Consider the following 14,418-nt stretch of genomic DNA (forward strand, 5'->3'; position numbering starts at 1 on the left):
GATAAAAACTCTACAATTAAAACTGAAAGGCAATAAAGAAGAAAAAAAAAAAAAAAAAGGAAGAAAATACTGTTCTATGACAGAAAAAAAATGGCTAAATATGGCTAGAATATCAAATATACAGACTCAATACAATCCCCATAAAGCTTCCAATGACATTCTTCACAGAACTACAGAAAAAAATTCTAAAATACATATGAAAATGCAAAATACCCTGAATAGCAATTGCAACCCTAAACAGAAAGACCCACGTTGGAACTATCACAGCATCTGATTTCCAAGTATACCACACAGCCATAGGGACAAAGATAGCATGATCCTGACACAAAAATAGACATGTAGCCAATGGGTGAGAGTTGAGGAATAAACCCACACAGCTACAACCATCCAATTTTTGATAAACATATCAAAGACATACATTAGATTCAAAAGCCTCCTCAACAAACAGTGCTGGGAAAACTGACATCCACGAGCAAAAGACTAGACTTAGATACATATCTCTCACCCTACACGCAAGATCAACTCAAGATTCATCAGTGTCTTAATATAAGGCCCAAAATGTTGACACTGTTAAAGGAAACATGCTAAGATATAGGTGCAGACAGGAAAGGACCCTGATAGCAGAGGTTAGACACCAAGAGTTGACAGGTAGGACTACATGTAGTAACAAGGCTTCGATACAGCAAATGAAGTAACAGCAGAGTGAAGAGGCGGCTGGCGAAATGGGAGAAAAGTCTTTGTCAACTAAGCTTTTGATAAGTGTTTAATATATAGAATATATAAAGAACTGGGGGAAAACAGATGACCAACTCTTCCAATCACTAAATGGGCCAATACATTGGACAGACAGTTCTCAAAAGAAGAAACGTAAATGGAGGCTGGTAAGATGACTCAGTGGGTAAAGGTCCTTGGTGTCAAGCTTGATGAGCTGAGCTTAATCCCTGGGATCCACATGGTGGAAGGAGTTAACTGACTCTTACAAATTGTCCTTTGATTCCCACACATGAACTACATAATAGTACACAGACACACCTCAAAAATGTAGCTTTGGAGGCTGCCCTGGAACTCACTCTGTCGACCAGGCTAGCCTTGAACTCACAGAGATGCACCTGTCTCTGCCTCTCGGTGCTGGGATTAAAGGCATGCCCCACCAACACCCAGCTGGGAGTATACATTAAGAATCGTCAATGGCCAACACATATTTTAAAAAGTGTTCAATATCCTAACCATTAGGAAACACAGATTTAAACTATTTTAAGATTCTACCCCACCCCCTAGTCTTAATGGCTAAGATCAAGGAAACAAAGAATGAAGTCTAGGTACTGCTGGTGTACCAGGAAACTGGCACAGCCACTATGGAGATCAGTATGGAGGTTTCCCAAACAGTTAAAAATAGTACAACCATACAGCCCAGCTACACCACCCTGGATTTTGTACCCGAGAAACTTACCACGGAGATGCTTGTGTGTTAATGTTTACTGCATAATTATGCAGAGAGGCTAACAAATTGTAGCACGCAGGAGTACTTTTGAGCAATCTGCCCAGGGCCAAGTTACAGTGAGGAAGGGTGGGAAGCGGGACTTGCAGGTTTACAGGCAGAGCTGCATCTCCTCCGCCAGGAATTCAGGTCTCCCTGACTCTCCCGAATCTAAGTCAGGGATGTCTAAAATGGCACCTGTGGGAATTAGTCTCAGGATGGCTCTCTGCTTAAAATGTGCTGGTACATTATTTCAGGGCAAACACTGAGCTTTGGTTCATTCGCTGTTCATAGAACACGGTTGGGAAACATTGGTTGAGGAATGAATGATGTTGGTTGAGGAATGAATGAATGAATGAATGACACTATAGGCTGCTATTAGATTTATTAGTAAAATAAGGCAAGGGAAAGTTCTAAGGCTTTCCAAGGAAATGGGTAAGACATTACGGGGAGGGGACAGAGAAGAAAGTGGCACCAAGACAAATTCTGTCATATCACAGCTGTTAACACACCCAGACCAGCCAGAGCAGCTACAGTAGATGATCTGGTCATCCGGTCCTGGTCCCCAGAGAGCGTGACTCTGGACATGTAAGTTCCATTTCGTAACGCCTGCTGCAAGAAGCTGTAACAATTGTCCTCTGAGAATGTGACACCCAGAATGGTCAAAGCTGAACTTGAGAGGTAATTTCTATCCAAAGAAGGGCTCTGAGTTACTCAAAGTGCTCTCAAATGAAACGCTGCATTGTGCCAGGCTAACCCTGGACAGCTCTACCGGAGTCAGCTGTGTGGCTCTCTGCAGACAGAGCCTACCTACCGCCATTCAAGTGGACGGGACCAAGGTACAGAGGAGACTGTGGGTTCTCACCACCGCCGGCAACCCGGCTGCCACCAGTTCTTCTCCTGCAGAGCCTCTCGCTCAGGTGGCACCAGCACCTGCCAGCTTTTTGTTTTGTTTTGTTTTTTTTGAGACAGGGTTTCTCTGTAGCTTTGGAGCCTGTCCTGGAACTTACTCAGTAGACCAGGCTGGCCTCGAACTCACAGAGATCTGCCTGCCTCTGTCTCCCAAGTGCTCGTGCCACCAACCCCTGGCTAACCTATCAGCTTTTAAAAGGCCTCAAGATGAGAGAAACATGTGGTCAAGTGTAGGGGCTGGGGGACTGGGTGCTAGGCGCGGATTTGAAGGTAAAAAGCCTGCTCTAGCTTGTTCTTGGGCCACACCAGCCAAATTCTAACACAGTGACTTCCCCAGGAGCTGCTGGTATCCCCTTCCAGTGCTGAGGGTTGGCTCACAAAGCCACAGGATGTCTAACAACCTCATTGGGCATGCTCAGATGAAAGGCAAGCTTTGGGGAGGTTTGGTGGTATCCAGATAAGGTGAGTCCCCTATACCACAGGTCCCAGTTACTTCTGTCTGTTGTGAGCCTCAGCCCTTCCATTATCCTAGCAATTGCAAAAATTATTTCCTTGCAGACATTAGATGCCACTGAAAACAGGGTACCCAGCAACACAGAAATTATGGAACTCTTACACAGAAACTTAGAAAGGACACCTAATATGAGTTCAGAAGACACAGCATAAGTAGGACATCCCGGAGGGCAAGTGAGCCTCGTAACTGTGGCAACTGTGACCGAGCTCACCCCAGACTTAAGGATGTTGCTTCCTTAGACAAATAATCCCTTAGCAGATCGGATGACCTCCAGAAATGGAGGGAGGCATACATCCACAATCCCAAGATGCAGGAGGTTGAAGAAAGAGGCCAAGGCCAGCCTGGGCTACATAGTACCACTCTTCCCATCTCAGAAAACAAAGCAAGACAAAACAGAGTGTAAAGACTGTAACTAGACGGTATTCTCCAGCAGCATTGATGAGGTTGTGGAGAAACAGACACCCAGACACCCTCTTACACTGCTGATGGGGATGTGCTATACTACAGCCACCATGAGAGACAGCCCAGACGTTTCCCAATGCTTAAACTAGCCAGAAATCCTGCTTCTAGGAATATAGCCAAGAAAATGAAAGCCAGGGCCACACAAAAGGCTTGTACATGGATGATCACAGACATTTTCTTTATAAGAATATGAAAAGAATCCAAATCTCCGTGAACTGGAGAGAAGATAAACAGAGTATGGTAGACCCATGGCAGGAATACTATTTGACAATGAGAAAGAAATCAAGTATTGATGCATGCTCCAAGCAGATGCCTCCGAAGATCATTGCACGGACTAAAGAAACAAAGATCACATATGGTACCATTCCACCTATAATAATGCCAAGAACAATTCCAGAGAGACAGAAAGTAGACTACTCATATGAAGTGGGCAGTGAGACCAGTGACCTCTACACCTTGAATGAGTAAAATGTATGTATGTCAACTACAATTTCATGAAATTATTATTCAAAAAAACAGGAGCACACCTGTAATCCTAGTATTTGGAAGCTGAGGCGGGAGAATCTGGAGTTCAAGGACACCTTCAGCTAAATGGGAAGCTGAGACAGACATGGCTGCATGGGACCATCATGCTCAAAGGAGGCACACCAGTCCACAGCACTTACTGCTCCGACAGAGGACTCAGGCTTGGTTCCCCAGCTCACATGGTGGTTCGTAACTGTCCGTAACTCCAGTTTTAGGGGATCTGATGTCCTCTTCTGCGTGTCTGCGGGCACCAGACCCACCGCACGTGGTACACTTGTAGGCAACACACTCATACACGTAAAAATAACACAGAAGGATCTTTAAAAGCCAGACAAATCCATTGACAATATCACCCGCGAGTCTAAAGCAAAACAATCCTCTTAAAAAGTCCTCGTTCCCTCTCTGCCTTCTATAGGTGGCCTCTGCTATAGCTCTGTCGTGTCATAGGAAGGCAAGGGTCTACAGGAGCTGGGCCCACTGCCCCTTCCCCGGTGGCCTCTAGGTAACTGAGTAGAATTATCCATCAGAGACCCACCATGATGGTTCAATAGGTTGAAGGGTTTCCTGATAACCTAATGGCCTGAGTTTGATGTCAGAAACCTACATGGTAGGAGGAGAGAATCGACTCTCCAAGTTGTCATCTTAGCGCCACACGTGCTCTATGGCATAGCTGCACTCCCCCATGTACACACACACACACACACACACACACACACACACACACACACACACAACTTTAAAGAGAATGGAATCCATAGACAAGAACCAGTGAACCAGAGGGAGTCATACATGTGTAAGTTCCCACGCATGTGTAGGCAGCACAGACGTTGCTAGAGATCAAGGCAAGCCACATGATATCACTGGGAGGGTCACATGTTGGGCTGCATTTAGTGTGTATGTGACTTGGAAAAGCCCATAAGGATTGCACACATTCTTGGGCTATTTTTAAGTTTGGAATCTCAGAGTTCTACTCTATTTGTTCTGTGAATGGATCCATATTGACCACTGGATTACGGTTCCCATCCTAGTACCAGCAGGCTGTGGCGGGGACGTTTCCTGCCCTGTCCCCTGCTCCCTGGGGATCCCTGTCATGTCTTGAGTGGAAGGGAGAGGTCCACAGTGAGGGTAGAAAGGTGAACCCAGATGATGGAGCCACACCAGGCCCGGATGGGAACCTTCCAAATGGAGCCAAAGCAAAGGGGGACAGAACCCTTCCTTATCTAAGGCCAGGGTCAACACCCACAGAGGGGCAGGGAAGCCATGCTTCAATCCCAAACTGTCACATACAAAGATCAATTCTCTCTTCAAAGGGATTACTCACTACACGTCGTCACAGCACATCGGGGCTGAGCACTATTCAAATTTATTAAGCAATGACATGCAAAATGTATGCTATCAAAGGCTGGTTTCATCACTCCATCCTCCAAGCTGTTTTCCTTCTCTTTTCTTCTGTTTTCTTTTTGCTTAGTCATGAGAAGTCTAGCAAGTTAAAAAATCAAAACAAAAGCTAACAGAGAGAGGGAGAGAGCGAGAGCGTGCCCTTCGTGGAAGTTGCTATGTGGTGGCTTCAGAAAGGAAAACACATCTCTGACTAATATGAAGGAGACTCCAAATTGCTCTTGGCAACAATCTCTCAACCCAATTCCCCTCCCTCTATTCATCTCCTCAGTTCCCAGCCAAAGGAAAACAAACTGAACAGCCCTCTCCCTGGCCCAACCTGTGGGGCTGCACGGCTGAGCAGGGCTGAGCCAACAAACATCCCCGTGCAATTATACACCTGTGTAATTGCTGTAAACACAGGACAGCCAGCCGGGTGCAAGCCTGGCTCACTGAGCCAACCATCTAGGTATTAGGAAGAAAATGCCTATATTCTGACAGTGGGCTATCAAAACATTATGCAATCTGATCCAGTAACCTCAAGCTCAGATATTTTTCCCCCCTTTAGGAAAAAGAAGAAAGAAAAAGCAACTATCATTCTGGCCAAAGTGCCGTGAATTCCACAGAGGCAAGATCCCTGAGCATTGTTCAGCCAAGCAGGAGCTATGATATCTATCTTCTTGTGGTCCTCCCAGAAGTGACAGTAAATGTTAGAGGTCATTATCATGCCATTTGAGATGGAAAGGAGAGTCAACAGACCAGCTCCCCAAACATGTATCGCTTCTGTGTCTTCCATGTGACATCATTCTATTAGGACCGATACGTCCGGTCAGCTAACAAAGAGGGTGGAACATCAGGAATACAGTTGATGTAGAGATCTTTTTAGTTGAGCCCATAAACTTCCACGGTAGGCTAGCGTAAGCTACTCTGAGGCAGGGACTAGATCCACTACCAAGTCCTGTGACGGTGGGCAAGCTTGTGCCTTACGGTGAGGTCAAAAGCTTTACACAGTCTGTGAGCCCTGACACTGTGGGGTATACCATTCCGGCTACTGCCAAATGTGACTGGTATGTCAGGAGTGTCCCTAGCCAACCTGGCATTGCCCCAGAGAGAGGCCGGTCCTCTCAGAAGTCGCACAGGGCTGCTTCTGCATCTGTAGGGGTCATGTGCCAAAAGTACGGGTTCATTTCAGAACCCGCAATGCTAACCCTGAAACCAGAATGACAGCAGGGGCTCGGTATTCTCCCTGGTCATTTAGCACAGTGACTGGTCATGCTGTGTGCAACTCTTTGGGCCAGAGACAAGTGCTTATGAGTGCAGCTCCTATTACCACCTTCCTCTCTGCCTTCTCCCATCCTTCCTCTTTACCCAATTCCCAGGGAGAGCTGGGCATCCCTGTTACTACTCCCACTGGCCGAGGTCAGGGCCTGGCTGATTTCATTTACTGGGGGATGTTCAGAATGTATCATAGTGCCCAGAACCATACAACACACAATACAATCACTATTGAATTGGTCTGACCAGAAAAGGATCCAGTTTAAAAAAAAAAAAATTAGTTCAGTCTGTAACATTTACACACTATTTTATATTATACCGTCATTGAAACAATCTCCTCAATTATGGCATGACTCTAAAACATTGAGGATACGACGGGTAGCTCTGAATTCAGGCTCACGGATGGCTTACTTGACCCACATGAGCCTTAGTTTCTTCATCTGCAAAGTGGGACTAATGATTGCAATCCAATGCCATGGGGGGTGGAGTACAAGAGAAAATGTGGACAAGTGTCCTCTGGCACACTGTGTCTCTGAACCCACCTCTTCCTTTGGCCTCCAATCTCTGCTTTATCTTCAACCCTGAACCCGACCAGGCAGGTCAAGGCTCCTGCTCAGCAACCTGCAGGCCTTTGCTTTCTAGGTCTTTCCTACAGTCCCTGCCCCCACGCCATCTGCTTTTTGAAGTCTTTCCTGAATTCCTCTGGCCTTAGTGAAGAGCCCTCCCTTCTCTGGGCTTCACTTAGAGCTCACAATTGTGCTCCCTGTCTACCACTTATACGGCCTCCATGGTGGGTGGGTGTCCACCGATGTTCTGAGTAAAGGGCCCGGTCTCCTCTGCTGTCTCCAGTGTGATTTGGAAGAATTCTTCCCTCCCAGTTTCTCACCTGCAGTATGGAATGGGCAGGGGTGCTGGTGGTTTTGGGGGAGCTTAGGGAACAGCACCATAGGGATGCCATACCCAGCCAGAGCTCTTTGGAAGAGTGGCTTTCTTTCCCCAATCAGACCACTGTGGGCTTTAAGGGGTCATGGTGGCAGGACCCAGGCTGCTTTTAATTCCTGAACTCCATCCAGAGGGGGCTCCTGAGGACTTACTCAGTGAAAACAGGGAGGAACTGAGTTAGAACTTGAACCTTTTCAAGTTCGCCCCTATCCCTCCCACATTCGCTCCTGTCCTCCCCACCCCCCCTCCCCGCCCCTTCCAAAAACCTATCTAATCTGCAGAAACTGCCTAAGTGCTTTGATCACTTCCTTTACATTTTAAAATTCCGCAGTTAAAGAGGTTGGAAGTGACATCGCCCTAGCCAGCAGCGGAACTGCACAGAGCCAGGACCAGCTGCTAAGCCAAGAGGGCAGCTGCCCCTTGCCTGTCTGTCCACCAGGCAGCCACGGGCCCTGCACTAGAAGCCAGGATGGGAGTCTGATGCCCAGGGATCCTCACACTACAGGACCGGCACTGAGAAGCTCCAAGCAGGGCTGGGCTGGGTGGTGAACTCTTCCTTCTATCCTGCCAAAGCCAAGTCCTGGGGACTCAGGCATTGCAAGGGCAACAGAGGCCAGGGAAGGCTGGGGGGGGGGCAACGATGACAAGGGACATTATGAGTAGGTTTCACTGCCCTTCCCATACCAGGTTGCCACACGGTCAGAGCTGCAAGACCCCAGCTTGACTCACTAGACCAGAGAGTTCTCACCGTCTGTCCACTCAGGATGGAGTTTTCCCACATGAGTTTTCCCACTCCTTCAGCTCCAGATTCAAGCTACAGGTCCCTGATAGTACTCCCTCCAGTACGCTTAAGGACATCTGTGGACCCCTCTTTATTTTTCTGCTCATGTCTAGGGACCAAGAGTTCTGCCAAATTGCCATCATTTTGTTTCTTAAAGTTTTGCATCTGATAGTTGGGCAGACCAACTTGCTTTTTTTTTTTTTTTTTAAACCCGGGACGCGGGGTATGCAGTTTAAACTGGTCATATTTGTCGGCAACCGCCTTTAGCCGTCTCAAAGGAGGCTGCCAGGAAGGGAGGCCGCGGGTGTTGCTGCAGAATTCCAGGTTCTATCCCAGGTTGGGCCCCCCTGCCCCTCCGCACCCTTATCCAGCAGAGCTAGGGTGAGTGAGAAACGACTCTGTCGCGGCGCCTGCCAGCGCCAGCAGGAGCTTGGTGCCCGGAGGCGCCACCCAGGCTACCGGGTCCCCGCCGAGCCAGGCTCCTGCCGAGCTCCCCAGGGCTTTCAGCCGGGCTCCGTCCCGCCTCCTCCCCGCGGTCCCTGCGCTCCGGGGCCACAATCACATCCCCATCCCGGCCTCGGCCTCCGCAGACCCACCTGGCCGCCCCGGGGACGTCGCGCTCGTGCCCGGGTCGTGTTCTGAGCTCCACCAGGGTCCGAGGCTGGGAGTCCACGCGGCAGCGCTGCTCCGGGAGCCTGCCGCTGCCGGGGAGAGGTTGTCATTGATTTGCGCTGGGCGAGTTAAGCCATTCCAGGAGTGGTTTGGAGCGAGCACTCACACCCCTCCCTCTAAGCAGAAGTATTTGGCAGCCAGCCCCTTTCGCGTCCACCTGTACTGTTAAACGTGGGACAAGGACCAATTGCTCCAGTGGCTTTTTCTGCATTTCTTTAGAATACGTAAATCAACCCTTTGGGGGAAGGTAACACAGAAATGAAAGTAAGGGCGGTGGATTTTTCTCCCACCCCCCACCAGGTCTCCCACCCCCCACCCCACCCCCATCTTTTCTCTAATATTTCACAAAAAGCTTCGCCACTTATCTCCAGGCAAGGGAGGCATTTTATTATTATTGTTTTATTCAATTCTCTGTGTCTGTGTTTTATTTTTAGAGGCAATTTTGTTTCCATTTGCCTGAAACCTGAGCCCAATAAAATTACTAGAATTATATGTTTTCTCCTTAAAGGGTCGTGATTGTAACTTAACCAAATCAAACACTGTACAGCAATCACTCAAACCCCCCCTACCAAAAAGGAGATGCCAGTGGTAAGTATGGAACTGAAGATCCGATGGGGGGGGTCATGAGGCCTAAGGAAGAGTCACTCCCTACCTCCCCGCCATCAGCAAAGACCCTGACTCAGTATCATCCCACTTGGGGTGGGCCAGCCACCATCACAGAGGTGTGGCCCAGCACCCTCTCCCCAGCCTGCCACACCACACCCTTTTTGTAAACTGCCATCTGGAAGGCTCTGGCTGGCTGACTCCTCAGGGCACCTTCCCCTAGAGCTGTCTGGTCACCTGGGGGAAATGGCTATTAACTCTTAAACAGCTGGCTGTTCTCAGGAAGTGGGGGAGAGGGGGTGCCATGGAGGGATCCCTTGTTGACCAGATGTCCCAAGTGTCACAAACCACAGGGGACCCTGGGATGCCTGTTCTGCCATGTCACTCTTCCAGAGACAGGCCAGAAGCCTTAGCATGTCCTGTGGCCAACCCTCAAAGAATTAGCACCGGGACCCTGAGCTGCAGAGCCCCTCCCCCAAAGATGTTCCCACCGAAATATGACGACCAACAGACCACTCCTGCCTGAAATCATGTTAAGTGCACGTCTTCTTGGAGTGTGTTCTGTGCAGAACCCATCCTGGCAGGCATATAGAAAGGGTCTCTCTGCTGTTCATAAGAAACCCAGAGCATTTGGGGCATGGGTTCCCATATCGCCTGGGATGAACTTGTAGGGGAGCATCAGCAAAAGAGCCCAGGAGGCGGTGTTAGGGGAGAGCAGCTGGCTAGTGTGGAACAATGACCTGGGTGATGAGGGGAAGAAGGGGGCACATCTTCAGAGCAGGTAGCTAGTCTCCAGGATCCAGTGAGTCTGTCATCAACAAGATATCAAGATGACACACTCCGGGAAGAAAACCAAAGAATGACAAGTTTGCTCACGAAGTCACTGGTTATATACATATATAATCAGAGGAATTGTGCTCCATCCACTCCCAGACCTGGGCAAGTAAATGGGCCAAAACCAATCCTGATGGAGTTGGTACCCATCCAGAAATGCCTGTTGTGTATGTACCCAAGGGATTTGCAGGAGAGTGCCATGGAGGGCCACTCTTGGGCAGATAAAGCACCCGGTGGGGGATGGGAGAGAGTGTGAGGCAAAGTGAGCAAGGCACCATCCCCTAAGGGACAGGGTGTGACTTTTACAGAGTGCCAAGGGACCATGGCGGCTAGGAGACAGGCTTATGTGCACAGGCAGGCCAGAAGTTTATGCAGCTGTGAGGAGAGCATGTGGGAGGAAAGTTGGGGAGTGAAGGATGGAGGTGGAGCCCTGTCCTGGGCAAGCAGACAGCTGGCCTGGCTCAGAGGGTCCTCTCAGTGGGTCAGACACCGGGTTGGGGGGGCCTATGGGGTAAAGCCAGTTCACAGATACACCTTCAGTGCAGGGTTGGCTCTGCTTTTTGGAGAAGAAACTGGGAGCCCTGGAGCAGGGTTTGCAAAGAGACTGTGGGCATGGAGATACAGGGGGGCTGATGTGGGAAGGGGTAAAGGAGGGGAGGGGACTGGCCCAGCCTGTACCGAGCAACCCTTCCTCACAGGACTCCAGCCAGCTCTGAAAGGAGTGTCTGCGAAGGCCAGAGGGTGGTGCCAGGGCCACTGAATTTACAGCCAAGACCCAGGAGCAGAGCTGGCCAAGGTCCAGTCCACCCATTGGGTCCTGTAGTGGATAGTCGGTGTCATGCCTCCTTCTCCCTCTTAATCACTGTGCGCCCTGCGAGGACACTCCCTCTGGAATAGCTTTGGGCAAGAAAATGGGGAGTACCACCCTTTAGCCTTACTCTGTGCCAGCTGCCTCCTGGGAACAGGAACATAAATAAAGGCAAGTCAGAGAGGGCCGGCAGGCAGAGGGGCATAGGGAGGCTCCCAAACCACCCACGGAAGGGGTTCTGGGCAGGGCAGACTCTAGACCTGTGATTGCCCATTTCCTTCTAGGCTGGTTCCTTCCTCCTTCTGGCTCTCTATGGTCCCCTCCCTCTTACTCACCCAGCTCTTCTGTTCCCTCCCTCCTGCCCTCCATCAGCTGGTCTCCCCCACCCTCAACCCCTGTCCTGTCCTCTCAGGCCAGGTCAGCCACAGCACTGGCAAGCAGGCTGGATTCACAGGCACAGGGACTCTTGCTGGCCCTCAAGCCACCTCTCCTCACGAGCTAGTGACGCAAGGGCTCCTACCTCAATCACAAGTGTGGCTCCGGACATGTAGAAGCCCCACAATCAAATGAGCTCCTGTCCTTACAGGAAACCCAGGCAGGGCCTGCTTATCACTGTGATGTGGCAACATAGACAGCTTTTGTGTCTGGGCCACACGGGAGCACAGGCAGTGTCCACATGCGCAGACATAAGGAATAAGACACACACCTGAGCTGTTCCCATGGAGAAGCAACAGAGTGTCTGTCAAGGGTCAACTTCCTCCTTCAGTCCTCACGTCAGCGCCACGAGGCAGTTCCTATGCCTTGCCATCGTGCTGATGAGGACACAGGAGCTCCAAGAGGTCTCGAACTTGCTCAAGGTCATGCTGCATGACACAGAACAAAACTGGCCTTGGTCTTCACGGCTCTGGTGCCCAAGGGCTGCCCTGAAGTTCAAGCCCTAAACCTTTGTCTCGGTATATTGTTTGTTCTCTATAGAACTGGGCTTGGCCCATGTGTGCCTCAGTTTCTCCACTTGCTGAACTTGAGGGCAATGCCTCTTACTGACCCCAGATGGTATTATTACACAGAAGGTTGGACTTGGCTGTAGCTCTGGAGAATGCCCTTGTTACGGGGAACCCACCAGCTAGTCCATTTGCACAATAGATAGCAAATCTTTTCAGCTACTCCTTTGGATCCCCAGCTGCTGCCCTTCCCCCCCGCACCCCCTTCCCCCGTCCCCCCCGGTAAGCCCTCATACCGACTTCTCTAGCAACCTTTAGCTTGTCTCTCTGATCCAACCCTATCCACGTGACTGTCCACAGAACCTGATAGGAACGTGAATCTGATCCTGGTGTATCCGTAGCAGAATGTTTGCCTCGTGTATGAGATGATGCTTGCATTGCTCTCTACACTGTGCATCAAGGCCACGAGACACTTTGAAATCCCATCTGCTCTCTCCAAACCGCCTCCCTCCTGCCCCACACTCCTGTCTCGGGCAGGCCCGTCACACTCCCTTTGCTTGGCTTTCATTCCCTGACCTGAAATGCTTCTTCCACCTCAGGTCTCACAGAAATGCCACCACCCCCCCCAACAGGGTTTTCCAGACCACACAGATAACCCAGGAGCTCCCCTTGTTGCCTGTCCTCCGTCCCAGGCCTTTGATCTAAGCACTGACTTACTTTGTGCTATGGGACACTCTGTTGATTGCATTCTTTTACTCTCCCTCCTTTAGAACGGAGGTTCCCTGAGGGCCAGGACCTGATATCTTTCAGGCCTGGCATGTGGCAGGCGCAAGGTTGCTGTGTGTGGCAGCGGCTGTTTGGGAGAACTCCCAGCTTGGGGGGCTCAGCACTAGACCAGGTAAGCTGTGTGCCCCTGAGGTTGTCTGTGCCCTTGGTGATGCTCGGCTTCATCCTCTGTAAACGAGGAGGCCCACGGATGTGATGCTGAGAATGATGCTCCGAGCACAGATGTTCCGCATCCACACTTACTTGTCCTGAGAGAACTAGTAGAAGGGGATGAGAAACGGAAGCATCCTGGCTGCAGTGCTCTGGGTCTGGCTGTGGCAGGGCCAGACTTCCCTTTGTTTAGATGCTTGGCTTTTTGTCCAAGACAATTTGAGAGGACTGAACGATTGAAAGCATTATCACATCCTTGATATAAGACTTGGGGATGGTTTGCAACGCTAGCCTATCCCCACTGCTGACAAGTCACACAAGCTTGGCAACTGAGTCCTCTGGAGATAGATTCAGCATGACAATTGCCTTCCCAGGAGCCATTTGTTCCCAGTGTTCTGGTTTTGAGGGTCTAGACTTATGGTGGAGACAACTGGTATACCCACAGACAGTATGCGTTCCCTTCAACTTCTCAGTGGCGTTAACCTTGCTATCTTAATTATTGTTGCTATTGTTACTATTCTTACTTGGTAGTACTAGAGATCAAACCCAGGGCTGTCTGCATTCTAGACAACTGTTCTACCACCAAGTCACATCCTCTGCCCTAAACATGGTACCTTACTTGTATCTTTACAATATTCTTTGAGAATAGGCCTAAGGGGACCTGCATCCCTTTGCAGATGAGGAAACAAAGGCCCAGATTTAAAAAAAAAAAAAAAAAAAGAATGGCAGAAAAAGGAGACTTTTGATACCAAAAAGGAAACTCCTAGTGAGATTCATATAAAAATTTTAAAATATTAATTTATATGGCACTTTCCCATGTTATGAGACCCAGGAGAGGTCCCCGTAACGGGAGAGGTGTGTATGTGTGGCAGCATGGGTAGTTGCTCCATCCTTCCTCTCTGAAGAGGCCCCACACTGCGTTTCAGCCTCCCCTTGACAACAGCTCACCTTGAACTTGCTAGGTGCACAACAAAGGTTTAACCAGAGTTTGCGGGAAACAGAAGCCCCAGGGATGGGACCATAGGACCATTACGGCCCTTCCCACAAAGATTCATCCAGACGGCCTTAGCAGCCCTTTTCTTGGTAGCTTCTCCAGATTCTACTCTAACAAGGCCTTGACTCTGAGATCATCCCATGCTATCCACACCAGGGCTCACTCAAGTGTATTAAATGCCAACTTGAAACAAGCCGCTGACAGTCCCACCCACTCCAACGCCCGTGCGCGTGGCCAGTTTACCAGACTCTGCCTATGCATTCTACTCTTCTGCCACTGTGTTTTAGTAGCAAACCCAGTCATTGTCAAGCTCCCCAAACCCCTCCATTCCTCCCAGTACCCAGCAATCATCCAGAGAAGTAAAC

At 49.7% G+C, this 14,418-nt stretch overlaps 1 protein-coding gene across 3 annotated transcripts in view; it reads right to left on the bottom strand.

The window, feature by feature from the left end:
* The window catches only part of Zbtb7c (zinc finger and BTB domain containing 7C), a 122,036-nt gene that overhangs the window by 70,769 nt on the left and 36,849 nt on the right, over window positions 1-14,418 (bottom strand). The window contains exon 1 of one of the 3 annotated variants that reach the window (XM_051202038.1): window positions 8,862-9,170. The exons of the other annotated variants lie outside the window; for them this stretch is intronic. The gene's annotated coding sequence lies outside the window, so the exon portion shown is untranslated. Of the gene's footprint in view, window positions 1-8,861; window positions 9,171-14,418 lie in introns of those variants that run through there. 3 annotated transcript variants of the gene reach the window in all.

The sequence above is a fragment of the Phodopus roborovskii genome, unplaced genomic scaffold (assembly GCF_943737965.1).
Source record: "Phodopus roborovskii unplaced genomic scaffold, PHOROB, whole genome shotgun sequence".
Lineage (NCBI taxonomy): Eukaryota > Metazoa > Chordata > Mammalia > Rodentia > Cricetidae > Phodopus > Phodopus roborovskii.